Raw genomic sequence first — 10,992 nt, forward strand, 5'->3', positions numbered from 1 at the left:
ACTACAACAACTGCTGCTCAAACGACCACTACAACTCCAGAACCTATTACGACAACCACTGCAGCTCCTGCTACAACAACTACAACTTCAGCTCCTACGACAACCACCACAACAACTACAACACCTGCACAACAACTGTAGCTCCCACGACCACTGCACCAGTACTACTACAACAACAACTACAGCTCCTATACAACAACTCTACTTCAACCACAGCAGCTGCCTCTACGACAACCACTGCAGCTCTAACTACAACAACTGCTGCTCAACGACCACTACAACTCCAGAACCTATTACGACAACCACTGCAGCTCCTGCTACAACAACTACAACTTCAGCTCCTACGACAACCACAACAACAGCAACTACAACAACTCCTACAACAAGCTCCCCGACCACGACAACTGCAGCTCCTACAACAACTTTATCATCTACTTCAACCACAGCAGCTGCCTCTACGACAACCACTGCAGCTCTAACTACAACAACTGCTGCTCAAACGACCACTACAACTCCAGAACCTATTACGACAACCACTGCAGCTCCTGCTACAACAACTACAACTTCAGCTCCTACGACAACCACAACAACTACACCTACAACAACTGTAGCTCCCACGGCAGCTGCAGCTCCTACAACAACTTTATCATCTACTTCAACCACAGCAGCTGCCTCTACGACAACCACTGCAGCTCTAACTACAACAACTGCTGCTCAAACGACCACTACAACTCCAGAACCTATTACGACAACCACTGCAGCTCCTGCTACAACAACTACAACTTCAGCTCCTACGACAACCACAACAACACACCTACAACAACTGTAGCTCCCACGACAACTGCAGCTCCTACAACAACTTTATCATCTACTTCAACCACAGCAGCTGCCTCTACGACAACCACTGCAGCTCTAACTACAACAACTGCTGCTCAACGACCACTACAACTCCAGAACCTATTACGACAACCACTGCAGCTCCTGCTACAACAACTACAACTTCAGCTCCTACGACAACCACAACAACAGCACTACAACACCTGCAGTTCCAACAACTGTAGCTACCACGACCACGGCACCTGCAGTACTTACTACAACAATCACAAACAATACAACAACAACTATCATCTACTTCAACCACAGCAGCTGCCTCTACGACAACCACTGCAGCTCTAACTACAACAACTGCTGCTCCAACGACCACTACAACTCCAGAACCTATTACGACAACCACTGCAGCTCCTGCTACAACAACTACAACTTCAGCTCCTACGACAACCACAACAACAGCACCTACAACAACTGTAGCTCCCCCACGACAACTGCAGCTCCTACAACAACTTTATCATCTACTTCAACCACAGCAGCTGCCTCTACGACAACCACTGCAGCTCTAACTACAACAACTGCTGCTCAAACGACCACTACAACTCCAGAACCTATTACGACAACCACTGCAGCTCCTGCTACAACAACTACAACTTCAGCTCCTACGACAACCACAACAACAACACCTCCTACAACTGTAGCTCTCACCACGGCACCTGCAGCTCCTACAACAACTTTATCATCTACTTCAACCACAGCAGCTGCCTCTACGACAACCACTGCAGCTCTAACTACAACAACTGCTGCTCCAACGACCACTACAACTCCAGAACCTATTACGACAACCACTGCAGCTCCTGCTACAACAACTACAACTTCAGCTCCTACGACAACCACAACAACAGCACCTACAACAACTGTAGCTCCCACGACAACTGCAGCTCCTACAACAACTTTATCATCTACTTCAACCACAGCAGCAGCAGCCTCTACGACAACCACTGCAGCTCTAACTACAACAACTGCTGCTCAAACGACCACTACAACTCCAGAACCTATTACGACAACCACTGCAGCTCCTGCTACAACAACTACAACTTCAGCTCCTACGACAACCACAACAACAGCACCTACAACAACTGTAGCTCCCAGTTCCGGCAACTGCAGCTCCTACAACAACTTACTACAACAATCATCTACAGCTCCAACCACAGCAACTGCCTCTACGACAGCACCACTGACAACCTAAGCTCTACAACAACTGCTGCTCAAACGACCACTACAACTCCAGAACCTATTACGACAACCACTGCAGCTCCTGCTACAACAACTACAACTTCAGCTCCTACGACACAAACAACAACTGCAACACCTACAACAACTGTAGCTCCCACGACCACTGCAGCTACCTACAACAATCACAACTACAGCTCCTATCAACAACTTCAACCACAGCAGCTGCCTCTACGACAACCACTGCAGCTCTAACTACAACAACTGCTGCTCAACGACCACTACAACTCCAGAACCTATTACGACAACCACTGCAGCTCCTGCTACAACAACTACAACTTCAGCTCCTACGACAACCACAACAACAGCACCTACAACAACTGTAGCTCCCACAACAACTGCAGCTCCTACAACAACTTTATCATCTCCTTCAACCACAGCAGCTGCCTAACGACAACCACTGCAGCTCTAACTACAACAACTGCTGCTCAAACGACCACTACAACTCCAGAACCTATTACGACAACCACTGCAGCTCCTGCTACAACAACTACAACTTCAGCTCCTACGACAACCACAACAACAGCACCTACAACAACTGTAGCTCCCACGACAACTGCAGCTCCTACAACAACTTTATCATCTACTTCAACCACAGCAGCTGCCTCTACACAACCACTGCAGCTCTAACAGCTCTAACAACAACTGCTGCTCAAACGACCACTACAACTCCAGAACCTATTACGACAACCACTGCAGCTCCTGCTACAACAACTACAACTTCAGCTCCTACGACAACCACAACAACAGCACCTACAACAACTGTAGCTCCCACGACAACTGCAGCTCCTACAACAACTTTATCATCTACTTCAACCACAGCAGCTGCCTCTACGACACCACTGCAGCTCCTAACTACACTGCAGCTCCTAACTACAACAACTGCTGCTCAAACGACCACACAACTGCAGAACCTATTACAACAACCACTTCAGCTCCTGACAACCATAACAACAACTACAACACCTCAGCTCCAACGACAACCACAACAACTAGCACCTACAACAACTTACTACAACAACACAACTGCAGCTCCTACAACAACTTTATCTCTACTTCAACCACAGCAGCTGCCTCTGACGACAACCACTGCAGCTCTAACTACAACAACAACTGCTGCTCAACGACCACTACAACTCCAGAACCTATTACGACAACCACTGCAGCTCCTGCTACAACAACTACAACTTCAGCTCCTACGACAACCACAACAGCAACACCTACAACAACTGTAGCTCCCACGACAACTGCAGCTCCTACAACAACTTTAGCATCTACTTCAACCAAAGAAGCTGCCCCTACGACAGCCACTGCAGCCCTAACTACAACAACTGCTGCTCCTACGACCACTACAACTCCAGAACCTACTACGACAACCACTGCAGCTCCTGCTACAACAACTACAACTTCAGCTCCTACGACAACCACAACAACAGCACCTACAACAACTGTAGCTCCCACGACAACTGCAGCTCCTACAACAATTTTAGCATCTACTTCAACCGTCAACAGCAGCTGCCTCTACGACAACCACTGCAGCTCTAACTACAACAACTGCTGCTCAAACGACCACAGTGCAACTCCAGAACCTATTACGACAACCACTGCAGCTCCTGCTACAACAACTACAACTTCAGCTCCTACGACAACCATAACAACGGCACCTACTACAACTCCCAGTTCCAACAACTGTAGCTCCCACGACCACTCCACCAGCTCCTACAACAACTTTAACTACATCTACAACCAACCACAACAGCTGCTTCTCGTCAACCACAGCAACTACTACGACAACCACTGCAGCTCTAACTACAACAACTGCTGCTCCAACGACCACTACAACTCCAGAACCTATTACGACAACCACTGCAGCTCCTGCTACAACAACTACAACTTCAGCTCCTACGACAACCACAACAACAGCACCTACAACAACTGTAGCTCCCACGACAACTGCAGCTCCTACAACAACTTTATCATCAACAACTTCAACCACAGCAGCTGCCTCTACGACAACCACTGCAGCTCTAACTACAACAACTGCTGCTCAAACGACCACTACAACTCCAGAACCTATTACGACAACCACTGCAGCTCCTGCTACAACAACTACAACTTCAGCTCCTACGACAACCACAACAACAGCACCTACAACAACTGTAGCTCCCACGACAACTGCAGCTCCTACAACAACTTTATCATCTGATACAACAACTTCAACCACAGCAGCTGCCTCTACGACAACCACTGCAGCTCTAACTACAACAACTGCTGCTCAAACGACCACTACAACTCCAGAACCTATTACGACAACCACTGCAGCTCCTGCTACAACTACAACTTCAGCTCCTACGACAACCACAACAACAGCACCACCAGTTCCAACAACTGTAGCTCCCACGACAACTGCAGCTCCTACAACAACTTTATCATTACAACAACCACAGCAGCTGCCTCTACGACAACCACTGCAGCTCTAACTACAACAACTGCTGCTCAAACAACCACTACAACTCCAGAACCTATTACGACAACCACTGCAGCTCCTGCTACAACAACTACAACTTCAGCTCCTACGACAACCACAACAACTACAACACCTACAACAACTGTAGCTCCCACGGCAGCTGCAGCTCCAACAACAACTACAGCTTATCACAACTGTACTTCAACCACAGCAGCTGCCTCTACGACAACCACTGCAGCTCTAACTACAACAACTGCTGCTCAAACGACCACTACAACTCCAGAACCTATTACGACAACCACTGCAGCTCCTGCTACAACAACTACAACTTCAGCTCCTACGACAACCACAACAACTACACTGTAGCTACAACAACTGTAGCTCCCAACAATCACAGCTGCAGCTCCTACAACAACTTTATCATCTACTTCAACCACAGCAGCTGCCTCTACGACAACCACTGCAGCTCTAACTACAACAACTGCTGCTCAAACGACCACTACAACTCCAGAACCTATTACGACAACCACTGCAGCTCCTGCTACAACAACTACAACTTCAGCTCCTACGACAACCACAACAACAGCACCTACAACAACTGTAGCTCCCACGACAACTGCAGCTCCTACAACAACTTTATCATCTACTTCAACCACAGCAGCTGCCTCTACGACAACCACTGCAGCTCTAACTACAACAACTGCTGCTCAAACGACCACTACAACTCCAGAACCTATTACGACAACCACTGCAGCTCCTGCTACAACAACTACAACTTCAGCTCCTACGACAACCACAACAACAGCACCTACAACAACTGTAGCTCCCACGACAACTGCAGCTCCTACAACAACTTTATCATCTACTTCAACCACAGCAGCTGCCTCTACGACAACCACTGCAGCTCTAACTACAACAACTGCTGCTCAAACGACCACTACAACTCCAGAACCTATTACGACAACCACTGCAGCTCCTGCTACAACAACTACAACTTCAGCTCCTACGACAACCACAACAACTACACCTACAACAACTGTAGCTCCCACGGCAGCTGCAGCTCCTACAACAACTTTACATCTACTTCAACCACAGCAGCTGCCTCTACAGCACAACCACAACCAGCAGCTAACTACAACAACAACTGCTCAAACGACCACTACAACTCCAGAACCTATTACGACAACCACTGCAGCTCCTGCTACAACAACTACAACTTCAGCTCCTACGACAACCACAACAACAGCACCTACAACAACTGTAGCTCCCACAACAACTGCAGCTCCTACAACAACTTTAGCATCTACTTCAACCACAGCAGCTGCCTCTACAACAACCACTGCAGCTCTAACTACAACAACTGCTGCTCAAACGACCACTACAACTCCAGAACCTATTACGACAACCACTGCAGCTCCTGCTACAACAACTACAACTTCAGCTCAACGACAACCACAACAACAGCACCTACAACAACTGTAGCTCCCTCCCACGACAACTGCAGCTCCTACAACAAGCTTTAACATCTACTTCAACCACAGCAGCTGCCTCTACGACAACCACTGCAGCTCTAACTACAACAACTGCTGCTCAAACGACCACTACAACTCCAGAACCTATTACGACAACCACTGCAGCTCCTGCTACAACAACTACAACTTCAGCTCCTACGACAACCACAACAACAGCACCTACAACAACTGTAGCTCCCACAACAACTGCAGCTCCTACAACAACTTTATCATCTACAGCCATAACCACAACAGCTGCTGCTCTACGACCACCACTCCACAGCTCTAACTACAACAACTGCAGCTCAAACGACCACAACAACTCCAGAACCTATTACGACAACCACTGCAGCTCCTGCTACAACAACTACAACTTCAGCTCCTACGACAACCACAACAACAGCACCTGCAGTTCCAACAACTGTAGCTCCCACGACAACTGCAGCTCCTCACAACAACTTTATCATCTACTTCAACCACAAGCAGCTGCCTCTACGACAACCACTGCAGCTCTAACTACAACAACTGCTGCTCAAACGACCACTACAACTCCAGAACCTATTACGACAACCACTGCAGCTCCTGCTACAACAACTACAACTTCAGCTCCTACGACAACCACAACAACAGCACCTACAACAACTGTAGCTCCTACAACTGTACAACTGCAGCTCCTACAACAACTTTAGCATCTACAACCAACCACAACAGCTGCTCTCTACGACAACCACTGCAGCTCTAACTACAACAACTGCTGCTCAAACGACCACTACAACTCCAGAACCTATTACGACAACCACTGCAGCTCCTGCTACAACTACAACTTCAGCTCCTACGACAACCACAACAACAGCAACAACTGTAGCTCCCACGACAACTGCAGCTCCTACAACAACTTTATCATCTACTTCAACCACAGCATTTGCCTCTACGACAACCACTGCAGCTCTAACTACAACAACTGCTGCTCAAACAACCACTACAACTCCAGAACCTATTACGACAACCACTGCAGCTCCTGCTACAACAACTACAACTTCAGCTCCTACGACAACCACAACAACTACACCTACAACAACTGTAGCTCCCACGGCAGCTGCAGCTCCTACAACAACTTTATCATCTACTTCAACCACAGCAGCTGCCTCTACGACAACCACTGCAGCTCTAACTACAACAACTGCTGCTCAAACGACCACTACAACTCCAGAACCTATTACGACAACCACTGCAGCTCCTGCTACAACAACTACAACTTCAGCTCCTACGACAACCACAACAACAGCACCTACAACAACTGTAGCTACCAACAACTGCAGCTCCTACAACAACTTTAGCATCTACGACAACCATTCAACCACAGCAGCTGCCTCTACGACAACCACTGCAGCTCTAACTACAACAACTGCTGCTCAAACGACCACTACAACTCCAGAACCTATTACGACAACCACTGCAGCTCCTGCTACAACAACTACAACTTCAGCTCCTACGACAACCACAACAACAGCACCTACTCCAACTACAACTGTAGCTCCCACCACAACTGCAGCTCCTACAACAACTTCTATCATAGCTCCTTCAACCACAGCAGCTGCCTCTACGACAACCACTGCAGCTCTAACTACAACAACTGCTGCTCAAACGACCACTACAACTCCAGAACCTATTACGACAACCACTGCAGCTCCTGCTACAACAACTACAACTTCAGCTCCTACGACAACCACAACAACAGCACCTACAACAACTGTAGCTCCCACGACAACTGCAGCTCCTACAACAACTTTAGCATCTATACTTCATAACCACAGCAGCTGCCTCTACGACAACCACTGCAGCTCTAACTACAACAACTGCTGCTCAAACGACCACTACAACTCCAGAACCTATTACGACAACCACTGCAGCTCCTGCTACAACAACTACAACTTCAGCTCCTACGACAACCACAACAACAGCACCTACAACAACTGTAGCTCCCACGACAACTGCAGCTCCTACAACAACTTTATCATCTACTTCAACCATAACTACAGCAGCTGCCTCCTACGACCACCACTGCAGCTCTAACTACAACAACTGCTCCTCTACAACGACCACTACCAACTCCAGAACCTATTACGACAACCACTGCAGCTCCTACGGCAACCATAACAACAACTACAACTCCTCAGTTCCTACAACTGTAGCAACCACAACAACTCCACCTACAACAACTGTAGCTACAACAATCACAACTGCAGCTCCTACAACAACTTTAGCATCTACTTCAACCACAGCAGCTGCCTCTACGACAACCACTGCAGCTCTAACTACAACAACTGCTGCTCAAACGACCACTACAACTCCAGAACCTATTACGACAACCACTGCAGCTCCTGCTACAACAACTACAACTTCAGCTCCTACGACAACCACAACAACAGCAACCTACAACAACTGTAGCTCCCACGACAACTGCAGCTCCTACAACAACTTTATCATCTACAACCACAGCAGCTGCCTCTACGACAACCACTGCAGCTCTAACTACAACAACTGCTGCTCAAACGCACTACAACTCCAGAACCTATTACAACAACCACTGCAGCTCCTGCTACAACAACTACAACTTCAGCTCCTACGACAACCACAACACAACAACTACAACAACTGTAGCTCCCACGACAACTGCAGCTCCTACAACAACTTTAGCATCTACGACAACCACTGCAGCTCTAACTACAACAACTGCTGCTCCAACGACCACTACAACTCCAGAACCTATTACGACAACCACTGCAGCTCCTGCTACAACAACTACAACTTCAGCTCCTACGACAACCACAACAACAGCACCTACAACAACTGTAGCTCCCACGACAACTGCAGCTCCTACAACAACTTTAGCATCTACGACAACCATTGCAGCCCTAACTACAACAACTGCTGCTCCTACGACCACTGCAACTCCACAACCTACTACGACAACCAGTGCAGCTCCTACTACAACAACTGCTGTTCTTACGACCACAGTGACTGCAGCACCTTCTACAACAACTACAACTTCAGCTCCTACGACAACCATAACAACGGCACCTACTACAACTCCTGCAGTTCCTACAACTGTAGCTACCACGACCACTCCACCTGCTGTACTTACTACAACAATCACAACTACAGCTCCTGATACAACAACTGTAGCTCCTACGTCAACCACAGCAGCTGCCTCTACGACAACCACAGCAGCTCTAACTACAACAACTGCTGCTCCAACGACCACTACAACTCCAGAACCTATTACAACAACCACTTCAGCTCCTGCAACAACAACTGCTATTCTTACAACAACTGCGACTGCAGCACCTTCTACAACAACTACACCTTCAGTGCCTACGACAACCACAACAGTAACACCTACAACTGTAGCTCCCACGACAACTGCAGTTCCTACTTCAACCACAGCAACTGTCCCTACGACAACCACTGCAGCCCTAACTACAACAACTGCTGCTCCTTCGACCACTACAACTCCAGAACAGGTTACGACAACCAGTGCAGCTCCTACTACAACAACTGCTGTTCCTACGAGCACAAAGACTGCAGCACCATCTACAACACCTGCAGTTCCTGTAGCTCCCACGACCACTCCACCTGCTGTACTTTCTACAACAATCACAACTACAGCTCCTGCTACAATAACTGCAGTTTCAACGTCAACCACAGTAGCTGCGTCTACGACAACCACTGCAGCTCCTACTACAACAACTGCTGTTCTTACGACCACGCCGACTGCAGCATCTTCTAAAACAACATCAACTGCAGCTCCTAAGACTGCAGAACCTACCATGACAACCAGTGCAGCACCTTCTACAACAACTACAACAGCTCTTTCTACAACAACTGTAAATCCTTTGACAACAATAGTTGGTCCTACGACCACTATTATATCAATTAATTCTGCAGGTCCTACAACCACCACCACAACTGGAAGTTCTCATCCTACAACAAGGACTACAACTGCATCACCTACAAGTACAAACACAATTGTACTTCCTACATCGACAACCAGAACTTCAACTTATATCTCAACTTCTATGACATCAAATATATACAACTAGGTATGGAATCGTTGCAACAATGAACCGTGTATATCCATGTATATCCATGCTTGTGTCGTTGTATGAATATTAAATTATCTTATAATAACCCACCAAAAATAATATTAACTCTTGAACCGTTCAAGCTAGAGAGACCGAACCAACTTTCATATGTTCAGGCTATCCTTTCCTATCCTATCCATCAATTAATCTTTCCATCGACTTTCTTTTTCCAATTATAACCAGTCACTAACATTACTACTGCAGTGACTGCCAATCCTGTAATTTATTTTACAACCATGATTACTTTAAGACAAGCGAGCAAGTACACACATTTTCTTTCGGAAATGTAATTTTCCATGTATTATTATTTTCTCTTAGATTCGGCACAGTGGGAGTTTTTGTTAAACTGATATTCAAGGTCAAAACACCAGTCCCCACTGAGGATGATGTCCTTGGTGCCGTCAAGAAGCAATTGTCTCCTCAATTCACGACCACTCAAACCACCTTCCAGAATGCAACTTATATCAGTGAGTTCAACAAATTAGGCTTCATGAAGACATTTTTTCCACTCTATAAAATAATCTCTTAATAAGTAAACATTCAACTGCTCCTGCAATCTAAATACTTCTTGAATGTTTTTTAATGTTGTTGAAACTCCTAAATTGTAGCAGTTAATTTGATCTGTTGCTATAGTGACCATTTTTTTGTGTGCTCACAGAACTTACAGACACTTCATTTGCCATCGACCTTGGTTTCAAAATAACCAATGTAACCCAGGAGTCTCAAAGTAATAGACTCACACTCACCA

General features: G+C 46.9%; 1 long non-coding RNA gene across 1 annotated transcript; it reads right to left on the bottom strand.

Moving 5' to 3' along the window:
• Positions 1 to 401: 401 nt before the first annotated feature.
• On the bottom strand, positions 402 to 8,128 carry LOC127909358 (uncharacterized). The gene is made up of 3 exons (XR_008070898.1): positions 8,064 to 8,128; positions 5,322 to 5,615; positions 402 to 740 (listed from the first exon to the last, which is right to left on the bottom strand). It is a non-coding gene; the product is annotated as an uncharacterized LOC127909358 (long non-coding RNA).
• Between the last annotated feature and the right edge of the window lie 2,864 nt (positions 8,129 to 10,992).

This window comes from Oncorhynchus keta, chromosome 19 (genome assembly GCF_023373465.1).
Source record: "Oncorhynchus keta strain PuntledgeMale-10-30-2019 chromosome 19, Oket_V2, whole genome shotgun sequence".
Classification (NCBI taxonomy): Eukaryota; Metazoa; Chordata; class Actinopteri; order Salmoniformes; family Salmonidae; genus Oncorhynchus; species Oncorhynchus keta.